Source organism: Pezoporus wallicus, unplaced genomic scaffold (assembly GCF_028554395.1).
Source record: "Pezoporus wallicus isolate ANWC-B61680 ecotype Strahan unplaced genomic scaffold, APGP_CSIRO_Pwel_v1 contig_5879, whole genome shotgun sequence".
Taxonomy (NCBI): domain Eukaryota; kingdom Metazoa; phylum Chordata; class Aves; order Psittaciformes; family Psittacidae; genus Pezoporus; species Pezoporus wallicus.
Window position 1 is genome coordinate 1,116,817 of NW_026637549.1, and position 14,067 is coordinate 1,130,883.

The following is a 14,067-nucleotide window of genomic DNA, read 5'->3' on the forward strand; positions in this document are numbered from 1 at the left end:
ACCAAAATAAGGTTTGCAGCCAGACCTATGTTATTAGACCCGCTAGTCTAGCTGAGAAAAATCAATAAGCTTTCAAGTACATTAGTCCTTCTCCAGGTCCAAAATAGAAGTAACAGCCTTGAAACAAAAACCAATTGAGAACAACTGCTGTTAAATTCAGTTAGATTTGTATCCACAAGACCACCTGAGAGAAAATATATGGGATCTGTGACGCTGAAGGATATTCTACAGAGAAATGTGCAGGCAGATAATTTATACGTTCTGGAATAAAGAAGACACGTCAGTGGAAGGTTAAAAGTAGTCACAGAATCTCTCTTTTACTCTGTTGATGACCAAAAGAAGTTCAAATACAGGAGACTCAGACTTATCCATCTTTGCTTAAGGGTCATAGATAGCACTGCACCAACTGGGAGAGTGTGGTATTTAGCATGTGGCTGGGTGCCCTCCCTGCATCAAATCCGTCCCTTTCTGCCCCTACGATCTAGGCCCTTGGGATAACACAGTGCAAAGAGATGTTCTGAAAGAGCCTGGTGATGAGACTATACTTCCACAACCAGAAATTTCTCTGGTGTCAAGAGATAGGAGCATTGCATGGACAGACCTGCATTTTAACAATAAAAATGTTTTTCTTGGTTTTATCAAGACAGTGGGATTCTGGGGTTAACAGAGATGACACTATTTTTTTCTTGCTATCACACACTTCACATCTTCTGCGTTTTGCTTTCAGCTTAAGACATTAGTGAATCCAAAAACCTCTGAACCTGTAAAGCTGTTCCAGAAGAAATCATTAGGGCTGATTTGTAATCAAAGGGTTTCTTATCCTCTACCCAGCTGAGAACGTACTGAATTCTCTCTCCCCTCACAAAACATGTAATTCAGTAAATCCAACATGGAGAAACCTTCAACTCGCAGACCGATCCTTCTCACACAACCTGATGTCTCACATTCCTCTCCCTCCCAGGCTGGCCCAGGTTTCCAAAAAGACTGGGGAAACATTGTGTCATCCCCAGCTCAGCTTCTATGCCTTGCAGTGAGCACCACCTGCCCCCCTGCTGGCTGTCGAAGCACCTGTGCAGTGGCACCTCCTCCAGCCCCTCATCTAGGGAAGGAATGAAGGAAGGGAGATCTTTCTTACTCAGGGGCTGTGCTGGTTTTGAACCCCCGTGGTGCCCTTCCAGCCTCCCTGCCGAGCCCAGGGAAGGCACAGCACATGAACAACATCTGCTGGCACAATTCTGCTGTTCCTCGGGAAATCTGTGCCGAGTACTAAAATAATCATAGCAGCCAGATTCACAGGGATGCAGTCTCCAGAGACCCCAAACAGGCCAGCAGCTTGTCAGGGGAAATAGCAGCACCTGGCAACACTGCAAAGACAGAGAACTAGCAGTCATGAGAGAAGCACAGGATACAAAAAACAGGACAGGAATACAGAGCAAATGCATAAAAATCAAGGTTACATGCTGCCACTTCTGCACCAAACAGCATGCACATACTACTCTCCCTTGTGCTGTTTCTCTCACAGGCACACCCAAGTCCCTCTTACCAGTGAGCAGATTACTTTATCTCATTTTTTTTCCATTTATTTCAGCTTCCAACTGCATTTTGTGCATAATCACATTCACGGCTTTTGTCAAGGTTTTCTTGGTTTTGTGTTTTAATATTTTTATAAATAGTTATATTTAAGTGATTTATGTAGCATCTATGTCATTATGTTACAATTTAGTGGCTGCTACAGCAACTGAAATGACTTGTTTTTTAAATAAACCTTCCTGAAACAGCAGCTGATGGTGGTCCTTTAACTGAAGAATTCTCAGGGCAAAATGCAGCTCAAATGATGCAGGCCCCCCTCTGAATCATTTATTTAAACCTGAATAACACAATCCTCCCTTCAAGGACTAGAAAAGCGATTAGCCACTTGTTTGCCTGTGTGCAAACTCACTTTTACACACTAAAGTTGAGTAGCTTAGACGAGATTCAAGAATCAGATGCAAGCAAAAAGAATCAGCGTGGATACATCAAATATATATGAATACATTTACTAAAGAAGTCCTAAAGCATTGCTTCTCGTGACCCTAAACTCAAGATGGTTTCCACAGGGTCTGGGAGACGTCTAAAAGCTGTGAGCAGATACGGCCAACCTACTGAAGAGGAACACATGGTGGTGCTGATGCTGCAAAGCAACCCTGTTTTTTTAACGTGAAAAAAAGGACAGAGAAAACACAGATGAGCAGTGTGATCTTTTGGGGAATACTAATCCTCAGAGAGGAAAAACAAAAAAAGGACAACTTATTCCCATATTAAGGAAAGAATCCACTAGGGACAACTGTAACTGTAATAGTATAGATGGGAAGTTAAAATAAACTAGAGGAAAAGTACAAAAGCGCTGCCTTTCTACAAACCTAGAGAGTGACAGCAGAACAACAACCTTTTTTGCTCTATCCGAATTTTTTTTTCTACAAAACAGTTCACTCACAGGTGACCAGTGCTCCAGATCTGTCGGCTCCTAACACAACTGATTTTTTGCTCTATCCAAATTGCATGAAGAAATATTTCCTGGGGAAAGGTAGCCTTCAGAAGCACTTTATTTGGAGTTATGTCACATCCATTTAAGACTGCAGCCTTTAAAAAATAGGTTCCTGTTTAAAATGGTTTGCTACTGCTGAAGCAGCCTTGTTTTTCAACAGCATCCCAGTTATTCCTTTGTCAGCTGCTGTGTTTCAGTGGCATCAATAAGGCACACAGCACCAAGTATACTGTGAGATGTCATAGCTTGGGCTGCTTTAGGGAAACTGTGCTATCAAGTTTCAATACATTTCCAGAAGAAAAGCCACTCTTGCAGTGACAGGCTGGCAGCTTCCAGAGCAGACATCTCTCACTCATACATGGAAGGTGGAAATGAAACACAAGACGGTGTCAAAAAAACTTTCAAGCTTATACTGGGAAGTAAATTAATTATTTTTAACTTGAAAATCCACCATTTAAAATTCTCTGCAGAATTAAGTTTAGATTTACCTTTATGTTTACTTGAAATTCAGTGTACTTTCTGTAAAGCACAGTAACTGCAAACTTCTCTCATTTTGGGATTCTTCACTTAAACAAAAAAAAAAAGAAAAAAAAAAGAGACTAGAACAGCATAAACCCCTCTGTGTTCTTCCTTCAGCCCTCATTGTTTGCTTCTCTTACGGTCTTGCACAAGGGTTCTTGACCCATGTGAAAGTACATAACTAAATGGAAACTGCATTAGCACACTGGCAGAACACTCTTTTCTTTGACCATGTAAACTATACAGAAAAAAAGAACAAACCAAGGTTAATAGCAGGCTGATTCATATCACCCTGTTTTCAACTGATGGTTGCCTCTATCAGCATCAACTAGGAACATGGAAAACCACAGCTTCAAAAGGGCTAACCCTAAATTGGGAATGGAGGCTGGCAAGCCAGGCAACAGAAAGAGGCAAGTCTTGGGACTCTAAGAAGAAACTCTGCTGAAAGATAAGCCATGCCCTATCACCTTTGTCTTTCTTTTAGGGAAATTGTACGAAGCAAATTCAACTGACACAAAATTCCTATGTGCTTAAGGGATTAATTACTGCAGATACCAGTATCTGGCTGTCAGCTCATGCAGATTTTTGGGCACTGACAGCAGAAAGCACTGACAGTAGTATCCATAAGCAGCTAACCTGTGGGATAAAATATGAAGCCAAGTTTAAATAAATGATAAGCCTATATATTGCTTAGCTTGCATAAAGTCAGAAATGCACTCCACACCAAGACAAACAGGCCGATTTTCAGTATGACATGTCTGCTACTCTGCTAGAGTTGGATGTATAGTTCAAGAGCAAAGCAGTAAATTCAGAACAAGCGTGAGACTTTAGGGTTTTGCTGTTAAATTCTGGGTATCACCTGACACTCCAAGTAACAAACAAGGTTTGTTTCATCTATTTCATAGTTAGTAGGTACCTATTCCACTTGGTGTCATCTGCTTGCAAGAAGACTACTGGGAACTAAAGAGCTCACACAGGAACATACTCATGAGCACTGCTGCTTTACGTTTTTATGCAAGGGCGTGATACTCCCTTCATGCTTTCAAGGGAGAAGACTTTCAAGGGAGAAGACCAGATGATGAAACTGCTTCCCATCTTGTGCGCAGATGATGATGCATCAGAACTGGCTGGCAGTGGCAGGTTGTTTTCCTAACTAGAGGATAGAGTCATAGCTTTTTCTCTGTGTTCCTCACACATGCGCAAAAGTACTGTATTCACATTTCTAGCAGCTCATGGCTGTAGGTCTTCTTTTTGCAAGCAAAGAAGCTAGATTATACTAATAATGAGTATTTTAAAGAAAGACTAATTGCTAGGGGCAATTGCCTTCCACATAACAGCATAAGTAAGTTTGGAGTTGGCTGCAGGAAGCATTAGAACATTTCACTGCCTAAATCTAGAATTCTGCCTTTTTCCCTTCTAGACTTAACTAAAAGCATCCCAATTCTAGGACATCCCCAAATCCTGGTCTCGAAGAGAAGGACTGGGCTTTGGGTAAAACCTTTCATCTGCTACTATTCAAAATATCATTAGACTATTTTCAGACTCCAGTTTTTTCTTTAATACATTAGATGTGACAAACTCTCCTTACCTTAATCCTCTATCAGCTTAATTCAAAATGGATTTTAAATGTGCCAAAAGGGGATCCTTACAATTAAGATCTTCAGAAAATCCCAGGAACTAGCTTCTGAACGTATAAAATATTTGCTGTTTTTACTTTTTTTAGAAGGCTGATTCTGAAATACACTTCCCTTTATAATTAGTGTCCTGGTGCTATTTCGGTTTTTTATTGTTCCCCCCCCCCTTACCTGCCTATAAACCTGAGAGGGACAAACTTCACCAAGCCTATCTTCTGTCTGGCAAGCACTATTCATGGGACGATTCAAAATAGGCATCAACTCAGCTCATAAGTAGACGTGCTATTGTTAAACTCCAGCGTTATTTTCCCCCCTTTCTCTGGTGGAAGTCATAAAGAATGGCCTAAAAAGCTGCTCCGTCCAGAACACATGCTTGCCTGCCGCTGCTTTTGTTTGAGAAGAGTCTCTCTTCTAGATAGTTTTCTAATAGTGATTTACCTTTCCAGGCTTCATCTGGGAACTTTATGCCCTTTTGATTTTGGTCAGAAAGTTATATTGGTCAGAATATAAAAAAGTTGGAAAGTTGTATTTGGTCAGAAATGTATTGAGGATTTATCTTTCCAAAAGCAGAGATGAACAAGCCATTATTTCTTCAGTTGTCATTTGTAACTTGTTACATTTATTAAACTGAACATTTGCTATGTCACTGTGATCTTGGGAGAAGCTAATTTCTGACCTAGCTGAGGGTTGCTCTAGCCACTGTACTGAAATGGCCTGTTTTCCTGTCCTAATTTCACCTTCTCAATCTTCAGTGCTCCACTTCACTAAAAAATAAATAAATAAGCAAGCCAAACTGTTCTTCTGCAGAGAAGAACCTCTAATGCAAACACCATAGGCAAATTTATTCTGTATGCCAGAATCATCTCTCCCTCATGTCTGGCTTGTAGTGATCATCAAATGAAACACCAGCACATCACTTTGTAAGTCTATCTATAAGCCATCAACAGCTACGCCTACCCGTGCTACTCCCCGCTGCCTGGTGACAACAAATGCTTCTTTAAGGTTGGGAATAGAATGGCAGGAGTGCAACAGCACTGCCAGGGAACTGAATTTGTTCCAGGAAGTGAAGACAAATTAATCTGCATGCAAACACTGTGGCACAACCAAACTGTTACTAATTCAGTAAATAACTGGGTTATGTCCACAGTTCATTTGCACTGAATTAAGCTTAAAAAAAAAAATACAATCTTGATTGTTACTGCAGATAACATTGTAAGTGCATGTTTTCTTGACTCCATATATTCTACCGGCTGCATTACTGATAACTAAGTTGACTAACTGACATGACTGAATAACTGAGGCAGTTCAGGTGACCGAGATGACTCAGATTTCCCTGCCCAGTGACACAAGAAATGACTGGACATTGGAACCCCTCCTTTCTGTGGAGAGACATGGTTGGTCATAAACAGCATTTTATTTCACAGACTTCGCTGACCTTAACACAGATCCTACAGCCATTATCAAACTTCAGACATGCTTACTGGTCCAAGCACAGGAGCATGCTTTAATGGTCAACTGCCAAGGTAGGATAAGCCCTTTGTTTACTCCAAGTTAAGCCAGCTGAAACTCTGTTCCTTTCTTTATATACACTATTCACCTCAACACTAACAACTAAAAATGTCAACTGTACACAATGAATGCCTTGAAAACAATTTTGACAAACAGCAAACGCTTGGCTTGTTTTTTAGGGCTGATGCAGTAAGCTTTATAAACAATGCTACAGGACCTTTTTTCAGATATAAAAGGAAAATGAGAAATTCCCTAGATGCTGCATCTTCATAGCAACAAGTACAAAAATACTGATTTTAACAGTTGTTTGCCGTTTTCCTGTAGTGTCCTAAAAGAAGCAAAAAGACAGATGCCAGCCTTTAAAAAACCAAAACCAAAACAAACAAATACCAAGACAAATTAGCCAGAGAAGAACCTGTGCAAGGTCCACTACAAACTTCTTTAAAATGAAATTAGCAATGATTTTAACATGACTGATTGTCTTACAACAGAATGCATAAAATTTAGACTAGTATTTTTTATTTTTCCTATTATCACAAGTGTTTTGCTTATGCATTTGAAAAGAGAAAGTCAAATTAAAGTCTAAATTGAGTAATTACAAGTACAGAGATTGCACGAGACATTCGTGCTCCTGGAAACACCTGGTGCTTTCTAACCCTGTTTTTCCCCTCCCCAGTTTTGATGCGCATGAGCAACTTTACACAAACAAGGAAAGAAAAATGACTTTACAAGATAAAGAGTGAAATGAAATACTCAAAATGATGTCAGCAGCTCACTGTAAACCTGGGAAAAATTAAGCGATAAAAATCAATTTCTGCATACGATGTTTCACTCGCAATGTTTTAGATCCTCTGTAAGTAAGAAAAAAAGTTCACACTGTCTTAATGTTAAGAAAATAGTATACACTTTAAGAGAACTTCATATACTTGAGCATCCACATTTCAAATTTGTGCCTCAGGAATGACACAGACCTTTGGATTTCAGGCACATAAATAACATAAACCAGCAGTAATGATGTGAGATCACAGCCTACAGAAGCAGAAGAATTTGCATTCAGTGTTTCAGCAGAAAGCCCCATACAGAAAACCTCCTGAGAACAACCCAGCTGATGTGAGCTGTACAAGGAAATAAAAAGTAAACTACCCAAAGAGCTCCATCTGGTGCTCTTTTGACTAGTAAGAACTGTGATAGCATCAAGCCCCAGTAACTGTGTTTTCACTCCCCTCTCTCCTCACAGGAGCATTTCCTTGCACACTTCTGTGCCATCTGGAAGTGCACGTCAGCAGCATTACAAGTGCCCAGTGTAGTCCCCACCACTACTTTCATTTCCCATGAAAGAACAATTAATTCATGCTGTTCATAGCTCCCCCTGTTGCCAGCAATTCCATTGAAAGACATCAAAGAAGGGCAAGAGAACAAAGACTGCAAGAAGAAAGCAGAGAATGAGCATCAGAAAAAAGTGACAGAAGAAAATGAAAAGGATATTCTGCTCTTGTTATGTCTGGCAGCTCCGGATTCATGTAACAGATGAGAGTGCAGAATCTGTCCCCTACAGAAACAAAGGGTGAAGAGACAAATACTGAGGACCCTCACTTGGACCAGTTATTTAAATAACCTTCAATAAAAAATAATCAAATAAACACTATCTATGCTTTTCCTACAGAGAAGGAAAGATCCCCCCCTGCAACTTGCAGTTGAGAGCCTTTTTATAACTGACAATTTGTAATTATCCATGTAAAAGAATTAAGCCTATTTAGTTCTAGACAGAATACAAGCTAAGTTCTGCAGCCTGACATGGAATAGGAGCACATAGTCCTGAACACTATCTGAAACTGTAGCAGTCAGCACAGCCAAATGCTGTAACAGCAGAAGTATTATCCTAAATCAAAACCACATTATTCTAAGTTTGTACTATAACTCGTGAACAAAACTAGAAAGGCCGTGAAGGAACAACTGGCTTAGTTTGTCATAGTTCCATTTATTTAACTGGAGCCTCTGATTATTTATACCAGCTGAACACCGTGCCCCAAAGTTTATGGTCATGGGAACAATCCAAGTTGCATTAGACACGGTTAGATGCCTGCCTGAAGAAGTAACTTGTAATAGGTACTTCCCACCCACAAAGGGCTGTAGGAGCTGTGTCCCTTAATATGTAACACCAGCATTAATTAAGAAAGCGGAGGTACGCCTTTTAATAATTAATAGTGAAGGAGATCCAAGAAGGGCAGCGGACAATAATATTGAATAATTCAGCACTATAACCAAAGGAACAATGGCACTGTAACTTTAGATGTGAGCATTTGCAACAAAATCCAAGAAAAACATTTGATATGCTGACGGCTTCTTGTGTTCAGGAAAGGGTATACATCCAAGATAGTCTTTCCTACTGAGTGGGCATCAAACAATTTCTGGAACCAGTCTTTACAACAAAATCAAAAGCAGCTGGTAAAATTGCACCAAGGCAAGTGACTTATACCGGTCTGTGCCAGATTCAGGCCCAAAAGATCAAAAGCATCATCCAGTAGAGGCAATAGTTCATCAGTAAACCAGGATTCTCAACAGGGCAAATTAGCCACACCAGCAACTTAGTTTAATTAGCAAGGGGAAAAAAAGCACAACAGATTTTTCACTCATCCTGTCACTTCACAAAGTTGCAGCAGCAGTGACAGCCTATGTCTGTCAAGCCTAGAAACAAACAAACAAAGCTTCAGCAGCTGCTGAGCAGTCAGATTTAATCTGCGGTCACAAATACTGAAGAATTTTAGTTTGTTACCTGGCTAGCAGCTGAGAGGTAGAAATACATCAGTAAAAAAATAATGAGCCTTTGTTACTGAATGAGAAAAAAATGTGCATTATATTTAATTGCAAAAGTCTGGCAAAATATCAGATGGTTTAAAAAAAGCATTAAAAAAGATGGTTTGTGGGTTTTTTTTTTGTTTTTTTTTTTTTTTTTTTTTTTAAAGAGACCTGAGTGACAGACCAGGAAGGACAAAGCCTGCTGCTGCTCAGCCTTTTTCTATCTCATTGCTGGTAAGGATATTAGCCTGCTGTTGCTCTCCACTCTCCTTAGCAAACGAAGGGCAGCAAAACTGCATAATCCAAAATGTTTTTGGTATTTCCTTCTTAAATGGTTTTGATGACAGGTTCCTATTAAGAACTGTGAATTCAACAGAAAGTAGATGCAGCTTCTTCTGCTTACTAGGAACTGATCATCACAACTTCTCTGGCACTGAACCCCAATTAAGTAAAATTTCCGTGCTATGTATCCTTACAGACATCCCAGGGGAGGAACATATGTCTCCTTGTCTTTTTGAAGCCCAGCAAAAAGATAGGAAAACACCTTGGACACTAATCCTGTGACACATGTATGCACTGAAGTAGCTGATAGTTATCAGATTTATTGTGTTTGTTGTAAATGTATGGCCCACGGCAACTGGGGAGAAAGTATTCACGAGATACTACTGAATGGGCACACCACTCAAGCCAATTAGAAACAGTGACAAAAATTTGGTACTGACTATTAGGAAATTAATGGTACAGATGGAGGATTTCATCTGACTAGCTACAAGTAAAAATATTTAACGCTCAAACTAAGAAAACACGCAGATATAAATATGGAACAACAGGCACAGTGAAAACACGGAGTCACAGAATATTAGAATAGTTTGGGTTGGAAGGGACTTTCAAACGTCATCTAGTCCAATCCTCTGCAATGATCAAGGGCATCTTCAGCTAGGTCAGGCTGCCCAGAACCACATCCACCCTGGCCTGGAACGTCTCCAGGGATGGAGCACCCACCATCTTTCTGGGCAACCTCTGCCAGTGTTGTACCATCCTCATTGTAAGGAATCTTTTCCTCACATCTAGGTTGAATCACTCTTCTTTCTGTTCAAAATCATCACCCCTCATCCTGCCACAACAGGCCCTACTAAAAATATCTCTCCCCCTTTCGGTATTAGGAGGCTGCAATAAGGTCTCCATCGAGCCTTCTCCAGGCTGAACAAGCCCAGGTCTCTAGGCCGTTCCTCATAGGAGAGCTGCTCCATCAAACATGACTGTTGATAAATATTTATATTTAAAAATTTTAAAGAAACAAATATGCAGCTAGCAAAACTATAACAGTGTTATAAATGTGGCTCAAATAAATTGACGAGAGCCAGACCAATGAATCAAATCGGTTTATTGAGCAAGTGACAGCAAGCAAAACAGCACTGGGCGCCCGGGGAGTCTCCACTCTGCCAACGGCACACCCCCCACTTCCCCAAAGTCACTTGTTTTATACTCTTCTTCATCCGACATACGTGTCACCTCCTGGCGTCCTCTGTGTCTGTGTGATCTGTAGATAATGAGGCCCCCCACTATCGGCTCCTGGTTCCTTATAAGGCCCCCAATGTACCCTTAAAAACTTGTCCAGATTTCCAGGGACCCAATCTGAGGCTATTGTTTCGCATCCCCAGGAGGCACAATAATATTCCCTGGGGTGATTACAATATCCTCTTCCTGGATTCGAACTTGGGCAGAAGTAAAATCCCACACGATCTAAACACGGGCTTCTAGGTACTAGCTGACAGAGGCTAGCAGTAAAAGTGGGCCCTCCTGATGTGGTTATACTTTGGACTACTTGTTGATCTTCCCATCTGTACAAGGTCCACTTGAAAAGTTGATGGACATATCCTTTTACCGGGATTAATGTCCACCCCCATATCCAGTAGATGATCCAGAAAATTGGTGGGTTACCTCCTCTCATAAATCCAGATTTCCAATTCTTCCCTTGAAATCTGGTAGGGGTCTTACTACCCACCTGGCCCATCGCCTCTTTCCACCCTATACTTTTGGTAACTATGGCTCTTCTATATCCCCACCTTAGTACGTCTCTGGCTCCAACGCCTACTCCATTGCCTGGAGCAGCGAGGTCATTTTTCTTCTCGGCAGCAGTCGCAGTCTACAGGGGCTCAGCCATAGTTGAATCCTAATATCCCTGAGGGCAGAGTTTAGGGCTCTCGGGTATATGTTCCCCTTGTTCCAATCATCTCCCCTTCTGGATACAGGTAGCCGCCCTTAAAGGCACTTATGAGCCCACCAGTTTTCTGATTCTCAATAATCAATTTTTATTCCTGGTTTTCCTTTGTTTCCAATAACCTGTACCGTCTCTGGGGATATCTTACATCCTTGGGGCAATTTTTGACCAGTTGATCTTTCCGCTCCTGAGTCCACTAGGAACTCAACTTCTTGTTGCCAGGGACCCACTTTTAATTTTATCAAGGGCTCTGTTCTTTCTCGAGTCCCCAGCAGATAGAGCCCCTGACACCCCTAATCTTCCTTGAACATCTTCTCATCCATCATCCTCTTTCTACAGTCTTTCTTAACATGTCCTTTTCCTTCACAATAGAAACAAAGCACTGTTCCTCGCTCTTTTTCCCTTGGAGGTCTCCGGGGTCCCGATCCCTATTGTCGGGATTCAGGCCCCTTCCTAGGAGGGGGTACCCTCTGTCCTTCTCTGACCACCGCTACCACCATTCTAGCCTGCTTCTTTTGCGTCTCCTCTTCCCTTTGAATATATACCTTCTGAGCTTCTCTCAGTAGTTCATCTAAACTGCGGTCCTGCCAATCTTCTATTTTTTCCAGCTTCTTCCTAATATCCATCCATGATTTAGCTACAAATTGTGTTTTTAGTAAGGCTTGCCCTACTGGAGTACTAGGATCTAGCCCTGAATAAAGTTGGAGATTTTTTTTAAGTCTCTCTAACCATTCCGTAGGGGTTTCATCCTTCTTCTGGTGTTCACTGAAGGCTTTGTTAATATTTTGTCCCCCAGGGACCGATTCCCTTATCCCCTGAACTATGATAGTCCTTAAGTCCTGCATATGGCCTCTATCCATTTCATTTTGATTATTCCAATTAGGTCTCTGGAGGGGCCACTTAACATCTGCCACGGGACCTTGCTGATGTTGCTGGTCCCAAATTCTTATTCCGGCCCTCCAGACCATATCCCTTTCTTCTGCTGTGAACAAAATACCCAATATGGCCTGCAGTTCATCCCAGGTGTAAACGTTGGGCCCCAAAAACTGGTCTACTCATTCTGCAACTCCCAGGGGATCCTCTAATAAGTTACCCATTTCCTTCTTAAAGTCTCTAACGTCTCCCGAGTTTAAAGGGACAGAGACCTATCCCATACCAGGTTGCTCTCCTCCCATTGCAACCTCTGAGGGGATATAGATTACCCCTGCTTTCCCTTGCCCTACTTTGGCTCTGGGTCACCTTCCTGTTCTCCTCGGGCGATCTAGGGGTAGTTTGGAGCTCTTGGAGGAGGAGAGGGCTGCGGTGGTGGTGGTATATAAAGGGGAGGCAAAATGGGGATTTCATCCTCACCCCGCATCTTCTTCTTTGCCCCCCATTTTCTTTCTTTTAAAGGATATAAATTTGTCCTAGTCTCGGACCCTATCCATAAACTTGCATACTCGCTTTCCTCCAAACTAAATGGTTCCTTTGTGTTAACATAAATATTTAAAGCCTGGCAGATCCAGTCCTTAAAGGACCCAAATACGGGCCAATATAAATAATCACCTCTAATCTGCTTACCTCCCCAAACTTCCATACAATAATGTACCATTTTTACTTTGTCCTTACCCCGCCTAGAAGGGTAATCATCCCAATATTTAATCATCAGTCCCAACGGACTATCCAGTGGTATCTGGGGTAGCTTAGCCTTAAGCTCCGACCCCCCATGGAATCAGAAGGCTTGCTTTTCTTCTGTCCCATCTTCCGGAGTGCCTTCTCACACACACAGAGTCTTTTTGCCCCCTGTTCGTGGCCCAGTCCCTCGCGGGAGATGGGAACCGCACTACTAAGGGGTCCACACTCGTTTCGTCCTTAATTGGACGTCTCACACAGGCAACACTCCGGGATACTCAACCCCAACCAAACGGGTAACCGGCCTATACTTACGCACACCTGCATCTTCGTTCAGAGCTTCGTGCACAAAGATTACAGGGTTGCCAGCTTTCTTTTGCTTGCTGTCGAATTTAGGACTCGTTGGTAGAGGGTATGGGGAGATAGCACTCAAGCAAGGGCCACTATACAGCAGGGCGTCTCCCCTGTGTGGGGCTTCGCACCAGATTGCCTCTATCCAAGTCACGGCACCAAAATTGTTATAAATGTGGCTCAAATAAATTGACGAGAGCCAGACCAATGAATCAAATCGGTTTATTGAGCAAGTGACAGCAAGCAAAACAGCGCTGGGCGCCCAGGGAGTCTCCACTCCGCCAATGGCACACACCCCACTTCCCCAAAGTCACTGGTTTTATACTCTTCTTCATCTGATATATATGTCACCTCCTGGCGTCCTGTGTGTCTGTGTGATCTGTAGATAAAGGGTCTCATTCTGTCTCCCGGTGGGTGTGGGGAGGAAGGCTCCTTATCGCCTTCCCCCTGCATCGTTTACTTTAACGGATACCCGCGGTCTGTAAGCAACAAGTCAAAGCACTGTAATTTTCCAGTAACTATTAAGCAAGCAAGTAACTCCTAAGCAAGATTTGATTAACAAACAGGAATTTACTCATTACAACAGCACTCGAAACACTTTAATGTTCTGAAAAAGTAAACCCCTGACTGCTTCCTTTCGGCTACACAGGAGGCTGGATCACCCACTACGGATGTGTTTGTCACAGCTAGCGCAAGCAGCCACCTCTGCCTCCCTACACAACAAAATGGAGGACCAACACACAGATCACAAAGAATAGAAAACGCGGCAACGGGAGGAGGAGCGGGAAGGAGGAGAGGAGGAGCGGGAAGGAGGAGCGGGAAGGAGACGAGGAGCAGACCAGGGCCGGCACTAGCGCTGACACCGCCCCAGAGGGTGGACCCCGCGGTGCCGGCACATAACG